At 42.7% G+C, this 20,795-nt stretch overlaps 1 protein-coding gene across 1 annotated transcript in view; it reads right to left on the bottom strand.

The window, feature by feature from the left end:
* Positions 1 to 13,358, bottom strand: part of eIF2alpha (eukaryotic translation initiation factor 2 subunit alpha) — a gene marked incomplete in the record, with an annotated part of 52,237 nt that extends 38,879 nt beyond the window's left edge. The window contains 1 exon segment of the mRNA XM_069330501.1: positions 13,200 to 13,358.
* Positions 13,359 to 20,795: the final 7,437 nt, after the last annotated feature.

Genomic DNA, 20,795 nt, shown 5'->3' with positions numbered 1-20,795 from the left:
GTTCAGAGGAACATGCAAATTTTTGTTTCAGTGATTGTTCACCTAAGCAGCTGCTGAGCCTATCCACTGGGACACAGACATGTAAGTAGCTGCCCCCATTTAAACAGCCAAAAGTGAATATTATTTCACTACATACCATGTTGTGGTGTAGTGGTAAAGGGCACTAGCTTGGGAGTACCAAGTGAACGGGTTCTATTCCTTCTCATGGCTCCTACTGATTTTCTCATTTCACTACATGTTATTGTATATTGTCCATACCCAAAGAAATTTTGGGCATGGACTGTAAATTTGCAAAGTGCAATATTATACTAAAATACAACATTTATACAAATATTGTCAGACAATAACTCAAAACCAATACACAAAATTACTAAACGGATGTTAGCTGAAGTCAAAGGTTAGAATGACCATTTCTAGGGTTTTGATTAGAATTTTTACTGCAGCTCCCAATTTATTTATTTAATTTATTTACAGTATATACAAGAAGGTACATTGGGTTTGAGAGAATACATAGCATAGTATTTACAATCTTGTAAAGCCACTAGTACGCGCAGCGTTTCGGGCAGGTCCTTAATCTAACAGATAATTTTAAGTAGGTAAATTCTAGCAGAATTAATAAAATAACAATTACATTGCAAGAAAGCCCCCACTCCACCATCCATCCCCCCATCCATCCATCCCCCCCATCCCCCCATCCATCCATCGCCCCATCCATCCTTCCAGCTCCCCATCCAGTTGGATGGGGAGCTGGGGGCTGGACTGGATGGATGGGGGGTCCTCATCCATCCATCCAGTTCCCCCCCACCATCCATCCATCAAGATCCCCTCCCACCATCTGTCCATTTGTAGACCAAGGTTCCACTGTACTTGGTGTGACACTGGTGTTAGCTTATGCTAGGCAAGTGCCATTTTAACACTATCGGTAACTTTGGACCGGACTCGCGTTCATTATTTTTCTCCTGAGTCCTAACTTTCGACCGGACCACTACAAAAAATATTTGTATAAAATTAATTTTTTATCCAATCGACCTCGGGATAATATCAAAATAAGCGCCTTTAGAATGTGCACAATTTGATACCAAAATGAAAGATGTAACATGAAACTTGATGTCCGAACACTTATATGATTATAAATAGGCTTTTGGTCAAAATTTTAAAATATTTGTTAAAATTCTATTTATTATGCTATTATCTTGGGACTAGTTTTAAAATGTGCGCCTTTACGTCGCGAACAATTTGATACCAAAATGAAAGATGTAACACAAAAATTTATGTCAGAACACTGGAAAGATATAAATAATATTGTGATGATGAGCTGCCAGAATGAAAATATTTGTTAAAATTCCAGTTATTGCTCTATTATTATGGGACTAGTTTTAAAATACGCGCCTTTTTATTGCGAACAATTTGATACCAAAATGAAAGACGTAACACGAAAATTGATGTTATCAAACTGAACGAGTATACACATTAGGTTGCAGTGTACAAATTGGTGCTTGTTCACGGGTAACTTTAGGCTTTTCTGCGGGGAGGCACTCCAAACTTTTGTACATTATATTCATACACATCTGTTGGGAATTTAATTGCGAACACAATGATACCAAAACGAGCGACATAGCACGAGAATTAAGGTGAGAAAACTGAAACGATTACAGTATACACATTTAGGTGTCACCGCGCACTTGCCCGCACGCTCGCCAGCATGTCGGGTGCACGACCCCTAAGTTGACCGTGCACCTGTCCGGTGACCGATAGTGTTAATTGGTCTTCTCACTCATATACCTCTCAAGTCTATTCTTGAAATATGTTCACCTGTCTCGGTAATTCTAACTAATAGCTTTTTCCACTCACTGTCCCTCTTTCCAATCATTACTTCCCTATATCTCTAAAATTGTTCAGTCATCTTAAGCTGGTCAAAAAGTACTGATAGAGTAAGTATTTTGCTGATATTTTGTTTTTCCATTTATGGTATCCATATGAGTTGGTTATCCGTTTGATTTTGGACCAGTTTATCTGTTTGATTTTTATTATCCACCCAATACCCATCCTGTGGTTAGTAATGGAAAAGCCTTGCAGCAAATTGATCAAGAAAAGGGCTTTGGAGTTGGAATCCACCGTTTACTGAGTTGCATAAAAATTGTAATATAATATAAAAAACTGTAATATTACCTCATACGTAAACTCCATTATGGAATCCGAGGCCATGCACTGGACTATATCCAATCCTATCTTAGTGATAGACACCAATGTGTAGCCATCAATAATATAACCTCTCCCACTACCAATAACCGTTGGAGTGCCACAGTGCAGCATCTTGGGACCTCTATTTCTTATATACATCAATGATCTGCCTAATGACTCTAACATTCTTAAACCTATTTTGTTTGCTGATGATACTACCCTCATCTACTCTAACCCCAACCCACATACACTAAATAATGTTGTTAATAATGAACTAAAAAAAAAGTCCACTTATGGATGTCAACCAACAAACTAACACTTAACATAGAAAAGACCTACTACAGTACATCTTATTTGGAAGCAAATCTACAAATACAATTCAGCTTCAGATAGGTAATGTAAACATTAGCAATAAAAATGATGGAAAGTTTCTTGGCCTATTCCTAGACAAGAGACTCAACTTCAGCACCCACATACAACACAAAACTAAGAAAGTATCTAAAACAGTTGGGATACTCTCCAAAATCAGATATTATGTACCTAACTCTGCTCTCATATCTCTATATTATGCACTAATCTATCCCTATCTTAATTATGGTATCTGTGCATGGGGTTCAACCACTGCAAACCACCTCAAGTCCATCATAACCCAGCAAAAATCTGCTATCAGAATAATAACAAATTCTGCATTCAGACAACACTCAGCCCCCTTGTTTAACTCCCTAAACATGCTAAACATATTCTCACTCCATAAATTCTCGTGTCAACTACATTTACAAAACCCTGTTCTTAAATGCAAATCCTCCTCTGAAACTCCCTGGACAGAGATATGTAATAGGACCCATTATCACCACACCAGAAATAAATATCTCTTTGATATCCCCAGAGTCAAACTTAATCTGTGTAAACACTATGCAAATAAAGGGACCCAGTCTATGGAACTCACTCCGTAATGAATTGAAAAGCTGTCCTACTTTTGCGTCATTCAAAAACAAAACTAAAAAGTACCTAATTTCATCTTCATAGTTTTTTACCTTTTGCTTTAAAATTGCACTGTATCTATTGCTACAGCATCCAATCTCCCAATCTTTATGTACCCAATCCGAACATCTTTACCATTGTGATCATTGCTGTCTTCTTATGTGCTATTAATCTGCTATATGGTGTCTATTAATCTTGTTTAAATTACCTATCAAGCTGTCAATGTAATCAATCAGAGCTGTAATATACCAATGTATGATATCTTGAGATATCTTGATATCTTGATATCGTGGGATGGATGGATGGGGGGGGATGGATGGATGGATGGATGGATGAGGGGGATGGATGGATGGATGGGGGGATGGATGGATGGATGGGGGGGATGGATGGATGGGGGGATGGATGGTGGAGTGGGGGGGACTGGATGGATGGATGGATGGTGAGGAGGGGGGATGGATGGATGGTGAGGGGGATAATGGATGGATGGCAGACGAGTGGGATGGGAAGGTTTGGGGGAGGGGGATGGAGAAGAAAATCTTGCAGAAACACCAGCACTAGAATCATGAGGAAGAACACATGGAGGGTGTGTGGGTGGGCAGGTGGTAGAGTGAGTGGATGGAGGAGTAGCAGGGTGGGCTGCAAAGTCGGTGGATAGGCGGGCAGCAGTGGTCAGGCAGGTGTCATTGTGTGCAGGCGGGCAGTAGCAAGATGGTCAGCACAGTGGGCATTGTGGGCCTTTAGGCAGCAGAACGAGTAGGTGGCAGATGGTAGACTAAGGAGGTAGGTGGCAGGGTCACCACAGAGAAGGTGGGTAGTTGGAGGGTCAGGAGACAGTGGGTGGACAGATGAGTAACAGGACGGGTGGCAGAGTAGCAGTGGGCAGGAGGGCTGTGGCACGAGATGGGTTGCTCCAGTGGGCGAGCTTCCGATTAGGACTAACGTGAGCAGGTCATCCCCGGTTCCTCCCCAAGACCCACCCACCCCCATCCTGCACACTGGACCCTCCCTTGTTATCTCCATCCCCCATCCCACACACCAGACCCTCCCCACTACCATCCCCTCATCCCCCACGATGGACCTCCCAGCCAAGTCTGGACAGTATTAATACAGTGGGCTTCCTTGCTACCAGCTGGTGGATGGGGAGGTAGATTCCCCGAGTGCCTGACATTACACTCTTATTGTTTACTGACTGGTTGTGAGTGTTTCTTTTTTTTTTATTATTTTCTACCACAGACGTGGCCACACATTTACAATGCTAACCAGCATATATACATTTTCTTCTGTCCTCCATGGACAGGGTTAGAGATGTGTTAAACATACAGTTCAAGGGTTTTATTGAACACTCAACCACAGAAGGTGATTCGGTGCTTTCGGTTGCGAATGTGAAAGCCTGATTGACTGTGAATGCCTAAGTGGTTGCTGCCACAACTGTGAATGCATGACGGTCATTAGTTATGACTGCCAGTGACTGGTCTTGACTGACTTCTTGAGACTAAATGATTGGTTCTGACAGGCTGTCACATAACAGGCAGTGAAATGTGCAAAAGGAAAATCTGGAACCAGTGATGCAGATATGAAAGTTTAAGGTGAGCCGGGGACGGTCCATCTAAACACTCACCCCCTCCCCACCCCCCATACACCAACACCACACCACCTCCCTCCTCCCCCCCATACACCAACACCACACCACCTCCCTCCCCCCCCATACACCAACACCACACCACCTCCCTCCCCCCCCATACACCAACACCACCTCCCTCCCCCCCCATACACCAACACCACACCACCTCCCTCCCCCCCCATACACCAACACCACACCACCTCCCTCCCCCCCCATACACCAACACCACACCACCTCCCTCCCCCCCCATACACCAACACCACACCACCTCCCTCCCCCCCCATACACCAACACCACCTCCCTCCCCACCCCCCATACACCAACACCACACCACCTCCCTCCTCCCCCCCATACACCAACACCACACCACCTCCCTCCCCCCCCATACACCAACACCACACCACCTCCCTCCCCCCCCATACACCAACACCACACCACCTCCCTCCCCCCCCCATACACCAACACCACACCACCTACCCCCCCCATACACCAACACCACACCACCTACCCCCCATACACCAACACCACACCACCTCCCTCCCCCCCATACACCAACACCACACCACCTACCCCCCCATACACCAACACCACACCACCTACCCCCCCCATACACCAACACCACACCACCTCCCTCCCCCCCCATACACCAACACCACACCACCTCCCTCCCCCCCCATACACCAACACCACACCACCTCCTTCCCCCCCATACACCAACACCACACCACCTCCCTCCCCCCCCAATACACCAACACCACACCACCTCCCTCCCCCCATACACCAACACCACACCACCTCCCTCCCCCCCCATACACCAACACCACACCACCTCCCTCCCCCCCATACACCAACACCACACCACCTCCCTCCCCCCCCATACACCAACCCCACACCACCTCCCTCCCCCCCCATACACCAACACCACATCACCTCCCTCCTCCCCCCCTTCACCAACACCACACCACCTACCCCCCCATTCACCAACACCACACCACCTCCCTCCTCCCCCCCATACACCAACACCACACCACCTCCCTCCCCCCCCATACACCAACACCACACCACCTCCCTCCCCCCCCCCCATACACCAACACCACACCACCTCCCTCCCCCCCCCATACACCAACACCACACCACCTCCCTCCCCCCCCCATACACCAACACCACACCACCTCCCTCCTCCCCCCCCCATACACCAACACCACACCACCTCCCCCCCCCCCTCACTGTCTCCAATACACCAACAAGATTTCTCAGTAAAGAGCAGTTAAATGTTCACTTAATTTATTTATAGTTTATATTTATACCTGACTTGTGTGACAAATATGAATAGTATTCTGTATAAAATGTATTTTTAAGTTAATAGTTTTGGAAGTGTTGAACCGATTAATTAAATTTACATTATTTCTTATGGGAAAATTTGAGTTGCGAATTTGAATTATGACCCGTCTCTGGGAACGGATCAAATTCGTAAATGGAGGTACCATTGTATTTAAGAATATGTAATGTTATATTTAGTAAATTACAGGATTTAATTAAAGACACTGCATCCTGTCTAAAGATTAGAGTTCACTATTGCTCACTGTTGATTTCTTACCTTCCTTGCTAACAAAACTGAATTGTATATATCGTACAAAAAAAATCCTTTAGGATTTATATGAAAATTTATGGCTCATATTTATTATCTTATGTATACATTCATAATTATTACATCTTCACGAGGCATACAAAGTTTCCAGTGTGATGAGTCAACACACTACCACACCTCACCACCACTCTACAGTCAACATATTACCACACCTCACCACTACCACTCTACAGTCAACACACTACCACACCTCACCACTACCACTCTACAGTCAACATATTACCACACCTCAACACTACCACTCTACAGTCAACATATTACCACACCTCACCACTACCACTCTACAGTCAACACACTACTACACCTCACCACCACCACTCTACAGTCAACACACTACCACACCTCACCACCACTCTACAGTCAACATATTACCACACCTCAACACTACCACTCTACAGTCAACACACTACCACACCTCACCACTACCACTCTACAGTCAACATATTACCACACCTCAACACTACCACTCTACAGTCAACACACTACCACACCTCACCACCACTCTACATTCAACATATTACCACACCTCACCACTACCACTCTACAGTCAACACACTACCACACCACTACCACTCTACAGTCAACATATTACCACACCTCAACACTACCACTCTACAGTCAACACACTACCACACCTCACCACCACTCTACAGTCAACATATTACCACACCTCACCACTACCACTCTACAGTCAACACACTACCACACCACACCACTACCACTCTACAGTCAACACACTACCACAACACTACCACTCTACAGTCAACACACTACCACACCACACCACTACCACTCTACAGTCAACATATTACCACACCTCAACACTACCACTCTACAGTCAACACACTACCACACCTCACCACCACTCTACAGTCAACATATTACCACACCTCACCACCACCACTCTACAGTCAACACACTACCACACCTCACCACTACCACTCTACATATCAGCTACCTCACCCTGTCAGGGTAAATGAGACAAATGTATGTGAATGCATGTGTGTGTGTATATATGTATGTGTATGTGTGTGTATGTATATGTATGGGTATAAAGCATATATGGAAGCTGATCAGAATTACATTTCACCTATGTGAATGTACATTAATGACACTATGTAAAAGACACATCTAATACTTTATGTAGGGCATACGTAAATCTGTGTATCTATGTATTTACGTATGTAGGTTAGCTTAGCATTTTAAAAGCACCGAATCACCTTCTGTGGTTGAGTGTTCAATAAACCCTTGAACTGTATGTTTAACACTTCTCTAACCCTGTCCATGGAGGACAGAAGAAAATGTATATATGCTGGTTAGCATTGTAAATGTGTGGCCACGTCTGTGGTAGAAAATAATAAAAAAAAAAAAAAAAAAAAAAAAAAAAAAAAAACTACAGTCAACACACTACCACACCTCACCACCACTCTACAGTCAACACACTACCAGACCTCACCACCACTCTACAGTCAACATATTACCACACCTCACCACTACCACTCTACAGTCAACACACTACCACACCTCACCACCACCACTCTACAGTCAACACACTACCACACCTCACCACCACCACTCTACAGTCAACACACTACTACACCTCACCACTACCACTCTACAGTCAACACACTACCACACCTCACCACCACTCTACAGTCAACATATTACCACACCTCACCACTACCACTCTACAGTCAACACACTACCACAACACTACCACTCTACAGTCAACACACTACCACACCTCACCACCACCACTCTACTGTCAACACACTACTACACCTCACCACCACCACTCTACAGTCAACACACTACCACACCTCACCACCACCACTCTACAGTCAACACACTACCACACCTCACCACCACCACTCTACAGTCAACACACTACCACACCTCAACACTACCACTCTACAGTCAACACACTACCACACCTCACCACCACCACTCTACAGTCAACAGACTACCACACCTCACCACCACCACTCTACAGTCAACAGACTACCACACCTCACCACCACCACTCTACAGTCAACAGACTACCACACCTCACCACCACCACTCTACAGTCAACAGACTACCACACCTCACCACCACCACTCTACAGTCAACAGACTACCACACCTCACCACCACCACTCTACAGTCAACAGACTACCACACACCACCACCACTCTACAGTCAACACACTACCACACCTCACCACTACCACTCTACAGTCTGCCAATTTCATGACTCCTGTAATACCTTTTTGTGCCACAATCTAATGACAGTACAGCAGTGATGTTTCAAGTTACTGTACCTACCCACGATAGGTAAGGCAGGTCTACCTACCCACGATAGGTAAGGCAGGTCTACCTACCCACGATAGGTAAGGCAGGTCTACCTACCCACGATAGGTAAGGCAGGTCTACCTACCCACGATAGGTAAGGCAGGTCTACCTACCCACGATAGGTAAGGCAGGTCTACCTACCCACGATAGGTAAGGCAGGTCTACCTACCCACGATAGGTAAGGCAGGTCTACCTACCCACGATAGGTAAGGCAGGTCTACCTACCCACGATAGGTAAGGCAGGTCTACCTACCCACGATAGGTAAGGCAGGTCTACCTACCCACGATAGGTAAGGCAGGTCTACCTACCCACGATAGGTAAGGCAGGTCTACCTACCCACGATAGGTAAGGCAGGTCTACCTACCCACGATAGGTAAGGCAGGTCTACCTACCCACGATAGATAAGGCAGGTCTACCTACCCACGATAGGTAAGGCAGGTCTACCTACCCACGATAGGTAAGGCAGGTCTACCTACCCACGATAGGTAAGGCAGGTCTACCTACCCACGATAGGTAAGGCAGGTCTACCTACCCACTACCAACTTTTCAACATTAGGAGCGCACCTTGAAGAGCTTCCCAGAATGTTTATGTTGCTCTACCCCCTGCTCTACCCTCGTCGCTGGGAGTATACCACCAAGGGAACATCTCTCTCTCAGCCTAACATATACATACATACAAGGGAACATCTCTCTCTCAGCCTAACATACACATACATACAAGGGAACATATCTCTCAGCCTAACATACACATACATACAAGGGAACATATCTCTCAGCCTAACATACACATACATACAAGGGAACATATCTCTCAGCCTAACATACACACACATACAAGGGAACATATCTCTCAGCCTAACATACACATACATACAAGGGAACATATCTCTCAGCCTAACATACACATACATACAAGGGAACATATCTCTCAGCCTAACATACACATACATACAAGGGAACATATCTCTCAGCCTAACATACACACACATACAAGGGAACATATCTCTCAGCCTAACATACACATACATACAAGGGAACATATCTCTCAGCCTAACATACACACACATACAAGGGAACATATCTCTCAGCCTAACATACACATACATACAAGGGAACATATCTCTCAGCCTAACATACACACACATACAAGGGAACATATCTCTCAGCCTAACATATAAGGGAACATATCTCTCAGCCTAACATATAAGGGAACATATCTCTCAGCCTAACATACACACACATACAAGGGAACATCTCTCAGCCTAACATACAAGGGAACATATCTCTCAGCCTAACATACAAGGGAACATATCTCTCAGCCTAACATATACATACATACAAGGGAACATCTCTCTCTCAGCCTAACATACACATACATACAAGGGAACATATCTCTCAGCCTAACATACACACACATACAAGGGAACATATCTCTCAGCCTAACATACACATACATACAAGGGAACATCTCTCTCTCAGCCTAACATACACATACATACAAGGGAACATATCTCTCAGCCTAACATACACACACATACAAGGGAACATATCTCTCAGCCTAACATACACACACATACAAGGGAACATATCTCTCAGCCTAACATACACATACATACAAGGGAACATATCTCTCAGCCTAACATACACATACATACAAGGGAACATATCTCTCAGCCTAACATACACATACATACAAGGGAACATATCTCTCAGCCTAACATACACACACATACAAGGGAACATATCTCTCAGCCTAACATACACATACATACAAGGGAACATATCTCTCAGCCTAACATATAAGGGAACATATCTCTCAGCCTAACATACACACACATACAAAGGAACATATCTCTCAGCCTAACATACACACACATACAAGGGAACATATCTCTCAGCCTAACATACACACACATACAAGGGAACATATCTCTCAGCCTAACATACAAGGGAACATATCTCTCAGCCTAACATACAAGGGAACATATCTCTCAGCCTAACATACACATACATACAAGGGAACATATCTCTCAGCCTAACATACACATACATACAAGGGAACATATCTCTCAGCCTAACATACACATACATACAAGGGAACATATCTCTCAGCCTAACATACACACACATACAAGGGAACATATCTCTCAGCCTAACATACACATACATACAAGGGAACATATCTCTCAGCCAAACATACACACACATACAAGGGAACATATCTCTCAGCCTAACATACACATACATACAAGGGAACATATCTCTCAGCCTAACATATAAGGGAACATATCTCTCAGCCTAACATATAAGGGAACATATCTCTCAGCCTAACATATAAGGGAACATATCTCTCAGCCTAACATACACACACATACAAGGGAACATCTCTCAGCCTAACATACAAGGGAACATATCTCTCAGCCTAACATACAAGGGAACATATCTCTCAGCCTAACATATACATACATACAAGGGAACATCTCTCTCTCAGCCTAACATACACATACATACAAGGGAACATATTTCTCAGCCTAACATACACACACATACAAGGGAACATATCTCTCAGCCTAACATACACATACATACAAGGGAACATCTCTCTCTCAGCCTAACATACACATACATACAAGGGAACATATCTCTCAGCCTAACATACACACACATACAAGGGAACATATCTCTCAGCCTAACATACACACACATACAAGGGAACATATCTCTCAGCCTAACATACACACACATACAAGGGAACATATCTCTCAGCCTAACATACAAGGGAACATATCTCTCAGCCTAACATACAAGGGAACATATCTCTCAGCCTAACATACACACACATACAAGGGAACATATCTCTCAGCCTAACATACACACACATACAAGGGAACATATCTCTCAGCCTAACATACACACACATACAAGGGAACATATCTCTCAGCCTAACATACACACACATACAAGGGAACATATCTCTCAGCCTAACATACACACACATACAAGGGAACATATCTCTCAGCCTAACATACACACACATACAAGGGAACATATCTCTCGGCCTAACATACACACACATACAAGGGAACATATCTCTCAGCCTAACATACACACACATACAAGGGAACATATCTCTCAGCCTAACATACAAGGGAACATATCTCTCAGCCTAACATACACACACATACAAGGGAACATATCTCTCAGCCTAACATACACATACATACAAGGGAACATATCTCTCAGCCTAGCATACACATACATACAAGGGAACATATCTCTCAGCCTAACATACACACACATACAAGGGAATATATCTCTCAGCCTAACATACACACACATACAAGGGAATATATCTCTCAGCCTAACATACACATACATACAAGGGAACATATCTCTCAGCCTAACATACAAGGGAACATATCTCTCAGCCTAACATACAAGGGAACATATCTCTCAGCCTAACATACACACACATACAAGGGAACATATCTCTCAGCCTAACATACACATACATACAAGGGAACATATCCCTCAGCCTAACATACACATACATACAAGGGAACATATCTCTCAGCCTAACATACACACACATACAAGGGAACATATCTCTCAGCCTAACATACACACACATACAAGGGAACATATCTCTCAGCCTAACATACACACACATACAAGGGAACATATCTCTCAGCCTAACATACACATACATACAAGGGAACATATCTCTCAGCCTAACATACACATACATACAAGGGAACATATCTCTCAGCCTAACATACACACACATACAAGGGAACATATCTCTCAGCCTAACATACACATACATACAAGGGAACATATCTCTCAGCCTAACATACACATACATACAAGGGAACATATCTCTCAGCCTAACATACACATACATACAAGGGAACATATCTCTCAGCCTAACATACACATACATACAAGGGAACATATCTCTCAGCCTAACATACACATACATACAAGGGAACATATCTCTCAGCCTAACATACACACACATACAAGGGAATATATCTCTCAGCCTAACATACACACACATACAAGGGAACATATCTCTCAGCCTAACATACACATACAAGGGAACATATCTCTCAGCCTAACATACACACACATACAAGGGAACATATCTCTCAGCCTAACATACACACACATACAAGGGAACATATCTCTCAGCCTAACATACACACACACATACAGTAACAGCAGGAAATCATTGTTGTGTGCGCCACATCTGTGCCAAATGGCAGTGGTCGTGTCCTCTCAACTTTCACAAAGGAATGTTCTCTCTACACCAGCTACTGCACCGAGGAACTTATGCTACTTTATATAATGCACATCCCGGAACCTTACAAGTTTTAAAGCCTAAGGATAGACAAGAGCATGAGAAGGTGAAGCCACAGACTACTACTCTAACCTTATATGACAACACATCTGCCTCCTCCACCGGCCACACGCTCATCACACTGACCACCGCAACACGGAACGGAACGCTCCGCTCCTCCCAATATTAAACTTTTCGGTACCATTTAATTACTTATACAGGTACTATGAATCCAATAATATAAAGAGTGAAATATAAAATAAAATTGTACCAGAATTTTGTTATTTGAAAGGTACTCAGACGCAAAGTAAACTTCTATTTTTGCCAAAATTTAGTAAACAATCGTTATGGCTGACGCAATACTATAGAACTGAAGGTACACTTTACAAAAATTTAGTAACTTGGTAAACTGTACCTTCATTTCTAGTATTGCGTCAGCCGCTACAATTGTTTACTAAATTTTGGCAAAAATATGTTTAGTTTGCCTCTTAGTTCCTGTACCTAGGTCAAACTCGAACAAATTTAGGCCGATATCTTTAACTTCTTGAATGTGCATGGTCCCTGAGAGGATTGTCCTCAGTAAGCTAATGGTGAAAATCAAAATAAATAAATAAAGAGATTTTACAAAAATTGATAGATTTATAGATAGAGCTAGTACATACAATGCCTAAAGCCACTATTACGCAAAGCGTTTCGGGCAGGAGTCAACTCACTTCTAACTGAGCCCATTATGTGCCTCTGTAACCCTTTCCACTACCGCCTACAAGATGGGTATGGGGTGCATAATAATAAGTGAACTAAACTAACTAAACTCACTTCTAACTCTATGGACAGGATAATTGAACTCCGGCTTAGTAATTATATATCATCCACACAAGCTGAACTGCAGGCCATTCTGGCGTGTTTGGAGGAAGTACGTCATGACGACAAAAATGTTTTTGTATTTGTCGATAGCCGAGGAGCACTTGATTCCTTAAACAGTCGAAACCCAGTCTTCATGTCCATAGTTGAGGATTGTAAGAAAAGGATAACTGAGATACAGCTGAAAGGTTATAGTGTGAAATTCATGAGGATTCCATCTCATGTTGGAATAGTGCTCTACGAGGTGGCGGATGACGTGGCCAAACGTGCCACATCAAAACCACAAGTTGACATTGAATGTGAATTCACAATGAGACAAATAAGAAGCAAAATCAGAAATACTCAGGCACAGGCAGGAGTGGAGAGGAGAGAGATAATGTATGAGAAGTCAAACCATGCAACACTACATGTATGCGAGTCAAAATACCCATTTCACTTATGGTAAAAGGAGAAATGCTTGGAGTGACTCTGTGTACATGCGGCTCAGGCTTGGGTACAAATATTACTGAGAATATGGGATAGGTGTTCATGATAATGACACGAAGTGTAAACTATGTGGTATGTTAAGGTCTCACACCCTGGCCCATTATGTTCTAGGTTAGGTTAGGTTAGGTTAGGTAGGACTGTTCCTGAACAAATAGCCCCACTCACGTAGCCTTTCTTGACCTCCAAGCTGCTTTTGACACAGCTAATAGGAAACTTATCCTAGAGCAACTAGCTTTTTTTATGTCAGGGGAGATTTGTTGAAATGGATTCGGGGTTATTTGAGTAATAGAACTGCCGCAGTAATTTATAAGGGGGTTTAGAGTAGCTTTAATGCCTCCTTTGAATTGGGCACACCTCAGGGAGGCGTCCACAGTCCTACGCTTTTCAGTGTGTTGATGCATAGACCAATAGCTGACATACCTACACAAGTCGACGAGGCTGTCATCTGCTATGCAGACGACATTTGCGTCATTGCAAACAGTGGCAACCGGCTGCAGACTCTCCTTGATGCACTTGCAAGTAAATGTATTGAATGTGGACTTATCGTCTCCACAGGTAAAACCTAACAGGGCCTTATGCTCCCCAAAATCAATAATCCTCCTGTTTTTAAAGTCAATGATCAGAGCATTGAAAACTGCAGGCAATACAGATACCTCGGTGTGAATATTAATAGTGACATTGTAAGTGAACTACAGTTTAAGCTTAAAGACTAAGTCTTCTTAAAACGCTTGCTGGACAGCACATTGTCATTAATGTCAAATATGGGAGAATGTTCTACATGATGTTCATCAGGTCACTAGTCGACTACCACGCCCTGCACCTTATTTGTATCCTTAGCAATAGGCTGAAAGTTTAGAGAAAATTCAAAATGGAGCCATGAGGATAATTCTTGGGGCCGCCAGATGCACAATAATCATCAGCATGAGGGAGGAGCTGAAACTCCCAACCATATGTGAAAGAATTGAACAGTTCAGTACTACCTTCTGTGTAAGGGTGATGAGAGACCCAGCATCACCCTTACTACTTAAGAGAAAAACTGACTAGTGCTGTATATGTCAGATCACTTAGTAGACATTTTGATGATATAAATGCACTACTCTCAGCACTAGGTACTGAACTATCGTTCATTATTTTAACAGAAACCTGGCCAAGTAAAGACCATACCCAACTACTCAACTTAGCTGGTTATAGAGCCATTCACAACTGTAGGCCTAACAAAAAGGAGGTGGCACAGCTATATACTACCAAGATACCTTCATCTGCAACAGTGTCATTAGTGATAGAGATGACTACTGTGAATATACTTTTGCTCAATTTTCAATTAAATCCCTTAAATCCTCCTTGACTGTTGGAGCCATTTATAGATTTCCCAATACTAACATAGCTGCATTCTCAGATAACTTGAGGAATCTTATCATAAACAACAACCTCAACAAAAGTCAAATAGTTCTGGAGGATGATTTCAATATTGACCTAGGGCAACAAGGTAGCCCTCAAGTTGACTTTTCTTAACGGCATGAATTCCTGTATGCTCATCCCCGCAATCACCAAGCCCACCCGATTCACTCAAACATCCATAACTACCGTGGATAACTTATGGACCAACATAACAGCTCCCCCTCACATCTGGTATAATCACTGACAGAACAACTGACCACTATCATACCTTCCTCGTAGCGAACATGGCCATAACACTACCAGCTAATACTAAAATTACCTTTAGGTTACACAGTGAAGCAGCAATAGGCAATCTCACATTTGCCCTCCACAATATAAACTGGGAATCTGAATTTTATAATACTCGGGATATAAATTCCTTAACTAGCCTCTTCCTCTCCAAAACTCTAAGCCTTTACAATACTTACTGTCTTCTCCTCACCAAGCAAGTAACTGGCAAAAGCTTAAATAATCCCTGGCTCACTAATGGCATACTTAAAGCAATCGACAGGAAACATGAATATGAAAAAACATAGGATTGGCCTAGTTGCAAAGGAAGTAGTTAAGAGGTACTCATCAGTGCTTACCAGTATAATAAGAAGAGCAAAGCGTTCCTATTACGAGAATAGATTCAAAGAAGCAAAAGGCAACATGAAAGCACATGGAGTCATCTCTAACATCTTAGGAGCTAAACAACATTCACATAACAAGATAAAAATCTCCAAGGATGGTTATACACCTGCAATAGACCTTGAAACAGCAACTGAATTTAACAGCTTCTTTTCACCGATTGGTGCTAACCTTGCCCGGACAATCCCACAGACTCAGACACATGTTACCACATATCTTTCAGGCAGCTATCCAAACTCTCTTCTCCTCTCTCCGGTCAGCCCGACAGATGTTGTGTCCATCATACACTCACTAAACACCAAAGCTGGGAACATCAGTGAAATACCATCCATGGTATACAAGAGCGCCTCCCACGCCCTTGCACCACCCATAGCTTTACTGTTCAATAAATCCCTAGAGTGTCACACCTTCCCTGATATCCTTAAAAAAGTAAGAGTAACGCCAGTTCATAAAGGAGGTAACACGGCACACATAAATAATTACGGAACCATATCAAATCTACCTATATTGTCAAAAATATTTGAAAAAATTATTTACAAACTGCTCTACTCCTATCCCGTAAAATTCAATATACTAAGTCCCTGTCAGTTTGACTTCCGCTCCCAAAAGAGTACCAATGATGCAATTGTTAGTCTGCTTGACTTAATCTACTCAGCCCTTGACAAAAGTGAGTTTCCGATTGGACTCTTCATAGAAAAAATCCACCAGCGACATTGCAGTGATGGTCACGTGTATGAGGGGACTTGTAAGCAATGACTCCCAACCCTCCCCTTCCACCCCTGAACCCTCCAAACATGTGTTCGCTTGCCCATCAGGGGAAACTTCTAGTGATCTTGAAACCTTGTGTAGTGGAGTCCTTCCACGCAGGTTAACTGCCAAAGTTGTGCTAAACTATGTTCAAAACGACTCTATAGCTGGAAATGACCGACAAATTGTACTAGACCATTGGAGGCAAATGTGTGACATTGGTAATAAACTAAGAAATGTTCCTGGACTTATACCGTAGTGCAATAGATAATATGTATATAGATAATATATATTAAGTGAACAAATAATATCAATATATAATGCTGACTTTAAATGCACAATTAACTAAGTAATCCGTCCTTAGCTGGAACATTGCGTCCCTCAAAAAAAAGTTCTCAGATTTACATCACAAAGTAACAACTGAACACATCGATATTGTATGTCTCTAGGAGTGCAGAGTTCCCGCAAGATCCTCACCCCCGAAATTGCCCTCATTTGTTTCTTACAACCTCAGATCCAGTAACTCTTGCATTCTATACATCAAACAATCCCTACCCCATCAACTTCTGCCAGAAAAACAAACTGCGGGTCAACAGTATCATGGAGTGAGGATCTATGTGGGCAACTCTGTTCTCAATGTATTTAATCTATATGCTCCAGCAGGAAAGTTAAATTATATTGATCTTCCGGCCTGCGCTCAAGCAGAGCCCACCATCATTCTTGGTGACTACAATGCTAGACACAAGGACATTGGTGGCTCTCGCTTCAGTAACGGTAACGGGAATCAACTGCTGTCGCTACTAAATAGTCACCAAGATGTGCAGATTGTGGGTGACCTTGAACCCACGCATATTTGTGGAGGCATTCTAGACCTCTGTGTTGGTTTCAACGTCTCTCACGTCTGGTGCACATCATCTATTGTAACAGATTTGTTGTCAGATCATCACCCTAGATTGACTACTCTGTGTATAGGAAATACCATCCTGCCCGGTGGGACTTTCAAACGCAAACGGCTCAGTGTTCCTCCTGCTCGACGTGAAGACTTTGTTGCTCATGTGTCAGAGTGGTACAGCACTTATGATCCCTCCACAGTCCAGACATTTAACGACGGTCTAGTACAGAGCATTCAGATGTTTGCTGACCCTTTAGGTCGGCCCCCTGCACCATCCAATAGTCGGAACGATATGAAAGGTAATAAACGCCATGCCTATTACAATGACCCCAAACTGCGTACATTGAAACGCACTGCCAGACGAGTTGGGCTTGTATATAGGGAAACACGTACGCCAGCAATGCTCAAGCTCTTTCAGAAAGCCCTAGCCAAGGCGAGGGAGCACATGACAGAGCTCAGGCAAGATAACTGGGAAACTTTTGTTAACAGTCTCAACTCTCACACTCCCCTCAGCCAGGCATGGAAGGATATTAAAAGAATTAAAGGCGATAAGATCGGCCAAGTAGCACACCCTCACCCTCTACACAATACAATACAATACAATACAATACAATTTTATTTAGGTAAGGTACATACATACAATAAATTTTTACAAAGATTGGTTGACTTATAGGTAGAGCTAGTACATACAATGCCTAAAGCCACTATTACGCAAAGCGTTTCGGGCATGATAAACTTAAATGACAAGCTTAATACTAATTGAGCATAATGAGTAGACTGAAAACAAGAAATGAAAACATAGATGAAAAAGCAGCACAAATACAATTATGTCGACAAACAGCGCTCTTTAAAGAAAAACAGACATTGGTTGACAATAGAAGGGTAAGGTAGGTTACAGGGAATTTATTAGGTATAGCTTCGTTTTTAACTTAAACTGGTTGAGAGAGGTACAGTCTTTAACATGGTTGGGAAGGTCATTCCACATTCTGGGCCCCTTGATTTGTAGAGCATTTCTAGTTTGATTAAGTCGTACTCTAGGAATATCAAAACTGTATTTATTTCTGGTGTGATGCTCATGGGTTCTGTTACAACCTTCTATGAAGCTTTTGAGATCAGGATTGGCATTATAGTTTAGCGTTTTATATATGTATAATACACATGAGAGAATGTGCAGTGACTTAATGTCTAACATATTCAGAGATTTAAGTAGGGGTACCGAGTGATGTCTGGGGCCAGAATTGGTATTGTCCTAATAGCAGCTTTGTGTTGAGTAATTAGAGGACGTAAGTGATTTTGGGTAGTAGAGCCCCAAGCACAAATACCATAGTTGAGATATGGATAGATAAGGGAGTAATAGAGAGTCACCAGGGCAGGGCGTGGTACATAATATCTGATCTTAGAAAGAATGCCCACAGTTTTTGAAACTTTTTTTGATATGTTTAGAATGTGTCCCTGGAAATTAAGCTTGTGGTCAATGAGAATGCCAAGGAATTTGCCATCTAATTTGTTACAAATTTGGGTATTGTTTATTTTGAGATTTATTTGATTAGAGGATTTATTGCCAAACAGAATATAGAAAGTTTTGTCAATGTTAAGGGTGAGTTTGTTGGCAGTTAGCCACAGATGGACTTTATTAAGCTCAGTATTTACTGTGGCATTTAGAGCAAGGGGGTCAGGACTGGAGTAAATGAAGGTTGTGTCGTCAGCAAATAGAATTGGTTTGAGGTGTTGGGAGGCATTTGGAAGGTCATTAATGTAGATGAGAAAGAGGAGAGGGCCAAGTATGCTGCCCTGGGGAACACCAATGTTGATGGGTAGGGTGGGAGAAATTGTATTATTCACAGAAACATATTGGAGCCTGTCAGTAAGGTAAGATTTGAGGTATTGCAGGGAGTGTCCTCTGACTCCATAATGATGTAATTTAAGAAGAAGGTTTTGGTGGTTGACAGTGTCAAAAGGTTTACGCAGGTCCACAAATAACCCAACAGGGAACTCATTTTTATCAAGAGCTGTATGAATCGAGTTAAGCATACTAATAAGTGCATCGTTAGTGCTTTTTTTTGGGTCTGAAGCCATATTGGCAAGGGCTAAGTATATTGAGTTTGGCTAGATATGAGTAAAGCTGCTTATAGATTAGTTTTTCAAAAATTTTTGACAAGTTTGGCAGGATTGATATGGGTCTGTAGTTGTTAACATCTGTGAGATTACCACATTTGTGGACAGGCGTTACTCTCGCTTTTTTTAGAATATCTGGAAAGGTTTGGAGTTCAAGTGACTTGTTGAAGAGCAAAGCAATAGCAGGGGCTAAAGATCTGGAGGCTTTTTTGTAAATTAAAGTTGGTATCTCCTCAAGGGCACCAGACTTGGTTTTAAGGGAAAGGATTATCTCATTGACGTCAGTGGAATTAGTAGGCTTTAGGTACAGAGACTGTGGATAGTTACCTGTAAGATAGTCCTTAACATCAGTACTGGAAGATGGAATATCATTTGCAAGGGATGAACCAATGGAAGAGAAGAACCTATTGAACTCAATAGCAGAAACAGAGCAAACGAGTTAGTCGATGCTTGGGCAACCACCTCTAGCTTCAATAATCTTCTCCCAGACATACAGTTCAGATTAAATGCTAGTTACGGAG

This window comes from Procambarus clarkii, chromosome 24 (assembly GCF_040958095.1).
Source record: "Procambarus clarkii isolate CNS0578487 chromosome 24, FALCON_Pclarkii_2.0, whole genome shotgun sequence".
NCBI lineage: Eukaryota > Metazoa > Arthropoda > Malacostraca > Decapoda > Cambaridae > Procambarus > Procambarus clarkii.
This window is presented reverse-complemented; position numbering and strand designations above follow the sequence as displayed.